The 9,082-nt window shown below is 41.0% G+C and overlaps 1 long non-coding RNA gene across 1 annotated transcript; it reads right to left on the reverse strand.

Annotated features, from left to right (window-relative positions):
* Positions 1-1,173: 1,173 nt before the first annotated feature.
* On the reverse strand, positions 1,174-4,981 carry LOC137475062 (uncharacterized). The gene is made up of 3 exons (XR_010999677.1): positions 4,914-4,981; positions 3,098-3,149; positions 1,174-1,937 (listed from the first exon to the last, which is right to left on the reverse strand). It is a non-coding gene; the product is annotated as an uncharacterized lncRNA (long non-coding RNA).
* Between the last annotated feature and the right edge of the window lie 4,101 nt (positions 4,982-9,082).

A 9,082-nucleotide genomic window follows, 5' to 3' on the forward strand; every position in this document is an offset into this window, starting at 1 on the left:
AACCCCATATTTCAGGGTAATGCTGTTTCATTTGATTTTTGCTATTGCATATGTTATCCATTAAGTATTGTTATTGTATGTTATGGTTACAGCCCCTTAAGTATTTCTAAATACAACATATCAGCTTACACTCCTGGGAGCCAAATATGTCTGGGAATGTAGAGAAGAAAACAAAGGATGGTGAGACTTGCAAATGTGGCAAAGATTGCAGTGCTCCTACTGGTGGTGTCTCCTAACATGACTGGATACAGGGACTTCTGTTCCAAACTGCAGTACTTCTACATCCAGCTAAAATAAAACTTACCACATATTTGGTTTTGGTTATATTCATGGACTTTGGCCAGGAGCATCCACAGAAATAATTTTTTTGTTCCACTAGTGCTGACAAGCATCACAGAATTGGAGAATCACAGAATGGTTTGGGTTAGAAGGGACCTTAAATATCATCTTGTTCCACCCCCCTGCCATGGGCAGGGACACTTTCCACTGGACCAGGTTGCTCAGAGCTCCATCCAGCCTGGCCTTGAACACTTCTAGGGATGGGACAGCCACACCTTCTCTGGGCAACCTGTGCCAGGGCCTCACCACCCTCACTGTAATTAATTTCTTCCTAATATCCAATCTAAACCTGCCCTCTTTCTGTTTGCAGCCATTCCCCCTTGTCCTGACACTACAGGACTTTGTAAATAGTCTCTCTCCATCTTTCTTGTATGCTCCCTTCAGGTACTGCAAGGCTGCAATTAGGTCATCCCAAAGACAAGATCTATGGGTATATGAAAACCTAATGTAAATGTAAACCTAATTTCTGATTAGTTTTCAAAATGTAATCACCTTTATTTAACTCTCAGGAATATTATCCACTGTGAGCCCCTATCAGAAATTGTGTGACTTCACTGGAGAGATAAATGGTTCCACTAATTTATTATTTCATGATAGGGCAACAGGTAAACTAACATTTAAACATATTTGTTGTATATATGCATTTTTACACTATCCCAGAAAACAAGAAAGAACAATGAGAAATATATTGGGTCCAACAAAAGTTGAATGACAAAGCTGAGGTATTTTTTAATGGCAAGTTTCAGAGGCACTGCACTAAAAGTAGGCATTATTTTTGGGAAAAAAAAAATAAAAACAGGCAAGAAAAGATGTATCTCAGAAGTGAGCCTTTAATTAGGTACATAGGGGAAGAGGTTGAATATCAATTTAAGCTTTAATGTGTCTCTCTACCAAAGAGTAACCAACCTCTTTGTATGGGTGTTCAAGGGCAAACATCTAATTTCTACTGGTGTCAAGGACAGGCAAAAATCTCAACATCTCTCTACAGTAAGTGTTTTCCCCATAGACATAAGTACCACCAGGTCCACAGGAGTGACTCCACATGTCACAGACTGCCTGATGGGCTGATGCCAGCAACCTTTTCCACACTATCAGCACTGGCCTTACAACCCCAAGCAAATGTTTTAACGTGCACCTGCCTCAGTTTCCCCACCTCCAGAACAGTGGCAGTATTTACTGCAGCAGAGCAGCAGCACCAGGCTGCTGTCACGTCAATAAGTGGCGCAGAGATCCCTGAATATGTGCTAACTTGGCACAAAAGTGTGTATTTACAAATGAAGATGTATTCCATTGTTAGGAATATTGTGTATTACAGGCTGCTTGCATTATCAATTTAAGGTGCACGAAGATTCAATCAAAGCTGTTTAAGACCTTGAAAGAGAAGCTGCTCTGTGTACATTCTGATAGGCCAAGTGTTGATTCAGCCTACAGGCACGCACAAATAATATCTCGAGTCATTAGGGTCTAGCTTTTTTAAAAAGCAGTTTTCAAACTTTGAAAAATCCTTTCTCTGTGTGATCTGTGAGTTGCCTTCTACATTCGGAGCTGATAAAATGCAGGAATGTTCACATTCATGAGACAATAGCTCTGACTGAATGCTGTAAAATGAAATAGTCTCTTTCAGTTTTTCCTTTCAAAAGGAAAATTGCATAAATAATACATTTGGGCCTTGCAATACAAAACAAGCACAATAGCTACTTTACAGCTTTCATCAAAATGAAGGCCATCTTTTTCATTTATATTATGAAACTGGTAATACAATATCATCATCTCCGATTGGCTGAAATCACCTAGACGGTGAGCTCTCCTTTCCAGATAATGCCACTCACTCCCTGTGTCAATGGAATGTGTAATGGTGGGACATACAAGACAAATTTTTTGTCATTGGTTAGCAATGAAGCTTAAAAAAAAGTAATAACGGAGATTTATTGAGGAATAAGCAAAGCTTCCCAGTGAAAAAGAGTAAGACAATATCCAAAATGTTTCTGTATTCCCTGTCAATATTTTGCTTCCACGTTTGTGTTCCCCTGCATTCTTAATGTGCTCTCTTTCAAAGGGGAGAGAATATTCAATGACGGAAAAGGTAGCTTACTTTCAGAAAGGCTCTGTGATAAAAGGATAAAGGGTGTATCCTTAATTTCCATCTTAACATTAGATAGATGTCACCCCACCAGGCAGAAAAAAAAAAAAAAAAAAACCAAAAACTAACACAAACCACTAACCAAACAAAACCCAAAACCTTTAGGTGTCCCAAAAGGGCAGGTGATAGAGCTGTAGTTTGTGCTCCATTCCCACCACTGTCCAGAGGGGCATTCCACCAGCTCCCCACTGTCAGCTAAAGCTCCTCCTTTTACAGCTGCCTTTGCCTTCTCCACCCTCTCTGTTCCTTGCCTTTCATTTATTGACCTCAGTCTTTGAGTAAACCTGACACTGAACCAAACATGGAGCATGACTAATCACACAAATCTATTCACAGCCATCCCCAGGGAATTCTCAAGCCCTCATAGCTACAGTTATTTTGCATTTCCCTAGCTCTTTCCCGTATCACGAGAGACCATGACATCATGTCTGGGTAAGGAATGATATTTTCTTTCATATGATCATTGCTCTACCCTTCATTTTCTCTCTCCATTGTAGTGGCATTCTTTATTTCTCAGATGTAGTCACAAATTACACATCCTGAGCTTGTTTTTCTCCCTCACAGTGGCCTTTCAGAATAGGATGTGCACCCAGAATAAAAACCAAAGCACAAACATACCAACAGTTGAGATGTCAGCTGAGACAGACACTTTGCAGAGCCACCTCTTAGACTGCAGAGAACATGTTGGTATTTTCTTCCAAGCTTAGTTCTGGTCTACTCCTGCCCACAAAGCATTCCACTGGAAACAGGAATAAGCTAATTGCATTGGCTTTAACATGCATCAGATATAGAGAACATTTCATCAACCTTTCCCAGACAGTTGTCTGCTGAAGCTACACATCTAAATGTCATGGAAGTAGCAAAACCAGGTCAGAATGAGTGATATTTTGTTCTTGGTGTGGACATTTCAGTCCATCTTGCTCTATGTCTGCTGGGTCTTCCTTTGTCTGACTGGCATATGCAGAGCTGCCTTTGGGAGTCCCTGGGTTTTGTCCAAGGTCTCTGACTGCACCTCATTAAGACCTTCAAAGGATTCACCGTGCTAAGGCAGCCCACTGGTCTATTTAGAGACCAGCATGATGTGCTAAGTCAAAAACAAGACCTACCTGACCCATGTGACACAGCAATCCCTTGAGAATAATTTCTCCATTACTGTGCCTTGACTTTTCCTGCTGTAAAATGAAAGTTGGCTGCTCTGTGAGTGTTTTGAGCATGACTTGCCATTTTTATTGATGGTATTAGGCCAGATATTGTTTAACTAAACCCCAGTTGTGTTTGAGATGGGAGAGTGGGCTACTAAACTTCCATGTTTAGTGCAAACCCTACCGAGGGCTCTGTTTCTTCTGCACTTAATCACTCTCATTGATTCACAATTCTATTTTCTTCAAGGACAGACTTCTCTTGTTCTGTTTATTGAATTCAAAAGTATGGGTTCATCATCCTTCTCCTTTCTCATTTTAACATTAGAGAGAGTGGGAGCATCTCACTTCCAAGCTGGGAGCTTTCAGTTCCATTGCTGAATGCAGCTAGAGCAGAAATTCCTACCTTAACTTTTTAAATTGTATTTTCCCCATCAGATGAACAAACCCAAATCTTCCATGCAGGCACTAAATTCAGGCATTCGAAATCCACATCTGGCAACTGAGCACTGACACATATCTTCTGGGCAAAACTGCAGCTATTAGATGTTATTTGAATGCCAAGGTCAACCATTAAAATTATTCCCTCTCCCACATCATTATAATATTGTACTACAAATGTCATCAGGATTGTGACATGGATTGTAAGACTATAACATTAATTTTCAGCTGGTTTGCAATTATATTTCTTTCACTGTGGAAGTGTTAGCTCTGATTTGATAAAGAATAATGCTGTGTCAGTACCTGGGAAGGAGAATTGCAGAGGAAAGATCTCAGGTGCTACAAATTCACCAGGAGAACTACATTCCCTGAAAAAAATCATCTTGGTCCAGGTCCAATACCAACATGTGTCTGTTGAGGTAGAGAACTAAAATGTACATGATCAAATAGCCCAGGGACCATTTCACAAAAGGCACTTGCAGCACATTTCTGGTTCTGCAGATATTTCTCCTCTCACTGGACATAGCTTTCTTCACTCTTTTTGTACCAATCCCCAGAGCAGTGCTGAGGAAAAATGTCCTGGCTCCCCTTGCTCTCACTTATTCTCTGGGCTCTACAGCTGCAAACCTTGTCCTGAAGTGGGGACCACAGCACAAACACAGGTATTTCACAGTCAGCTTCAGTCACTTCTGCTCACCCAAAACTCCTTTAAGTGTTCACTCATATTAAGAGCCTTGCAATAAACTACCAACTGTTGCAGCACCTGTCACAGTTGAGACAGCCATGATACACAGAGTATTACCACACAATTTCAGAAGACTTTAAGCACTTTCCCATACAGAGTAACACCATACCTCAACAGAAGCCTTCAAGCATCTCCCCACACAGAGTAACATCACTCCACTCCAGCAGGCTGCAGCATCAGCCCTTTATTGCCCTTCAGCCCAGCCTTTTATACCCCTGATGCTGATGCACTGCACCTGTGTGCCCTCTGTTCCTCTGGGCTTGGTCAGGGCACCTGGGCACTCCATGGCTCCTTCCCTTCAATGCTGCTCACCTGTCCTGCACAGCTGGAGCCAGTTAGGGATGAGGCTGGGCCACAGCCCCACTCCCAGATTCCAAAAACTGTGTGTCTACAACCAACAGAGAGGGAGTTGACTGGGAGTAGTCACTGCCCTTGAGGGAGAAGAAAAGAAAAAAAAAAGGTCTTTGAAGACTGGTTTTAAACAGTATCTGAGCACAGGAGGCTTAAATCATGTTAGATGTGGACTTGTCTATTCTGCTTGGTGTCAAACAAGAACCCTTTTTTCCTTAACTCTGAAATTATGGGTATAGAAACATGAGATGACTATGTCTCTGTTGGGGATGAGACAAGAGGACTCCTTGATTCAAGGAGTAACCTGTTGCATACAGGCAAAGCCTTACAGAGGCAAGGCCTCGTAAAGGCATGGCTCAGAGCTGCCACTTAGGCTAAGCAGAAAGGGACTGTGGGAAAGTGACTCAGCTGAACTAGAGGTAAAAACCAAGTGATGCATTGTGTGTTCACATCACGGTTTTATGGTGGTTAGTTGAATTATGCTTGTTATGATTTGCAATTATATAACTGATAACAGGCTAACTGCTAAAAAAAGCTGGGTTTTCACAATGAAGGGCCTCTCCTTTGCACCTGCTTGGAGAGCCTGCATCACTACAGACCCTCAGCTCACAGTAACCTTGAGATGAAGTTCAGTGTGGAGAGTGAGCACTTCATTCCCAGTGAGGGAAGAGCTTTTGCAATCAGCTGCACAAGCAGTCGTGTGAAAACCTCTTCTTTCTCAAAAAGGAGAGGCAAAAAATATTTTCTTCTTTACACAACCCATAGCACTGTTACCACTCCCTGGCTATGCTAACTCTGAAAAGGGAAACTGCAAGGCAATAGTGAAATACACTTCTTATTTTTGTACTCTATCAGCTCTTTGGGGTTTTGATCGCGTCCTCTACTACTGCTTTTTTACATCCTACTACTGCTATTACTTACTCAATCACCACCTCCTAATCATCCTGAAATGATGATAATGTTAACAGCAATTAACCAGCTCTCCTCTAAAAATACACTGTTTGATTGTGTAACAGTTAGGAGATGCGAAGACAAATAACTTAATTACTCTGCACTTGATCTTTTCATACCTCAGCATCGTCCTTTCCTGAGGGAGAGGCCAGAGCTCGAGGAGTGAGGAAGAAATATGTTACAAAAGAATTCTTAGCATTAGCCTATGAAAATCCTCGTGAGTGGGTATTGATAGCAAGCAGTCAGCTCACGGAGAAGACAAATTGTGTCTCAGCAGAACAAAACTGAATGCATGTGGAAAACCAGTAGCTCCTGAAAAGCACAATAAATTGTACTATGAACCCTCCAGCCTTTAGACAGGCCTGTAACATAATAAATCTGCTTTTACTCCTTGTGTCAAAGGTACCCAACTCTTCTGTTGTGTCTCACATTTGAAGGCACTACCTAAAGAGCACTTTAGATTACAAGTTACCAGCAGGTGAGGTCCAGGCTCATCTCAGGCTCAAAGTACAAGCCAACAAGTTGTGCCACATCTCTGCTTGTACAATTGTCTTAGAAAAAGAGCCATAGAGCAACTGCAGGGGCAAGGAGAAAGCAAACCTATCCCAGGCTTGGGGAAAAGGGAGAGAAGGAGTTGGCAGGGACCCCAGAGAGCAGGCAGTGATTCCTGGAGGCTCTTGGGTAGTGGTTAGGTGACCGAGAGGTGATGCAACAGCAGACATTCAGGGAGAAGTCAAAAGGTGAGAGGGATACAATACAAGTGAGACTTGGCATCAAAAGGTGCAAACCACTGACCTAACACAGAACTGTCCTTCAGAAATTGTTTCTCAGTCTCTTCAGTGGACTTATGATTTGCAGCTTTCTTCAACTTTTTAATTCCAAATATTCAAGTTTCTCGCTTACAAACAGGCAAAACCAGACAAACCCTCATCTAACAAGATTAAAGCCTTTTGTCCTCAAACACCACTCTAAGCAAGTCCTCAGAGTACAAAAACTTGTTGCTTTTATTAAAAGTATGGAAGGCATTATGCTTTCCCCTTAAGGTCAGTTAGTTGACTCATTCATTTGGCTTAGAAACTTCAATTGGCAAAGAAATTTAACTCCTTTCTATAGCTTCATGGATAGCCTTGGTTTTTTTACTTCTCTGCTCTCTGTCTTAGCCCTCTTGGTAAACCTGAGTGGCCAGGAGGTTAGACTTCCACCTAAGAGGAGCTTCATTCACTTTTACTGCTAAAGGTGCAGCTGTCAGAGACCTCAGAGCAACAGGTACATCTCAGTACCTAGTTCTGCAATCTGTGCGTCCTGCAACTAAGATACTTGCTCTCAAAGCCTCTGAGACTTTTGAGATACAAAATTCAGTCAGAATATTTTGTGCATCTCCTCATCTCTGCTCTAAATTCCTATAAAGTAAGTGGCTGTTGACTATAAACATGTTCTTAGCTCGTGTATTTTCTAGCATATATTTTTATACCTAAAATACACATAAATTTTATTGGAATTGTGTCTGCTGGACAGAGAGATCATTATTACCCATACTGATGATCACCTTACATAAATCTGGGTGCCCAGGAAATCTCTGGAGCCAGTACCCAGAAACTAGTTCAGAGCAGGAGTCCAAACTTGGTGTTCACCCTTGTGTGCATCCTCCAGGGCTCCTTGAGTCCAGAGGGTGTCCAGAGAGGACAGTCATTTGGGAAAACTAAAATGAGCAAAAGCAACCACTGGCAATGAAAAAATGAATCTGTTGTTGAAATTCTGATATCAAACACCATCCATGTCATTTCACAAAGCAGCTTTAACCTCTGGGTTACCTGTACCAGCTTCACCTAAGTAGCCACAGCCTCATTTTCACCCCTGTTTTCATCTAAATGTGTAGGTCAGACAACAAAGATGAGAGATAGATAAAGACACAGGTAAACAGTTGCCATTGTGAGCTATCTGAAACCAAATTGGGCTAAATTTCTTGGAGACTCTATATGTGGTTATTGTGTGAGGAATACCTTGGAGCTTTTTTTATTTTTGAGCTTCGCTCTCATAATATTCCAGACACTTTAGAGATGTCCATCACCATATCAAAGGCAAAAAACCCTCTGCCTTTCAAGCAAATGCTCATACTGAACGTGTGCTATCATAACACATCAAGTAGAAGACCATGAAAATAGTGGGGAGGTGTCCATAAACACAAGATTTTGGGGGGAAAAAAAGGATAGAGGGCAGGATAAAAGGTCCCTTTCCCTCTACTGGAAAGGGACATTATATATTTCAATGTCCCATGTTTAAATCAGACAGAACATCTCTCCACTTATTCCAAACTAATTCTGAAAATACTATACATCCTCTGTTCACTTTCCTGTCTCTGCTGTGGGCAGCTGAAAATGGTTCACTGACAGTTCCAGGTGAAAGCACGTGGCCATTTGGCTTCAGTGTTTTTACATAAAACCCACCTCATTTTCTGTTTGGGGATCAATACATCAGCCATCTCCAACAGCAGCTCACAGGAAAGATTGGAGAGCAGCTTGTACATCAAAAGCTAAGTATGAAAAAAATTAACAAGGAAGAACTTAAATCATTAAAACTCAGCAGTATTTTCCCCAAAATATTTCATCATAATACTTCACTCTATCTTGCTGCTCTAGACCACAAAGCACGTTGCACAGGATGATAAATTACATTATCTTCATTTTACAGATGGGAAACTGAGGCAAAGGAAAGCAAATAGACTTTCTCAATGAATTGATAATAGGAAACTTATTTTCTGACTCTCAGTCTGGCAGTCTATTCAGTAGACTATCCTGTCTTTAATTCCTATTTGAAAAGAGTGAAAGAAATGAATGTGCTGTTATGTTAGCTTTTGCAAATCCATTTTCCCTTAGCACCAAGACAAAAAAAAAAAAAAAAAAAAAAAAAAAAAAAAAAAAAAATAGCAAGAGTCAAATGCTTAAAATAGTTAAAAATATTGAAGCACACAATAATACT

This window comes from Anomalospiza imberbis, chromosome 5 (assembly GCF_031753505.1).
Source record: "Anomalospiza imberbis isolate Cuckoo-Finch-1a 21T00152 chromosome 5, ASM3175350v1, whole genome shotgun sequence".
Classification (NCBI taxonomy): domain Eukaryota; kingdom Metazoa; phylum Chordata; class Aves; order Passeriformes; family Viduidae; genus Anomalospiza; species Anomalospiza imberbis.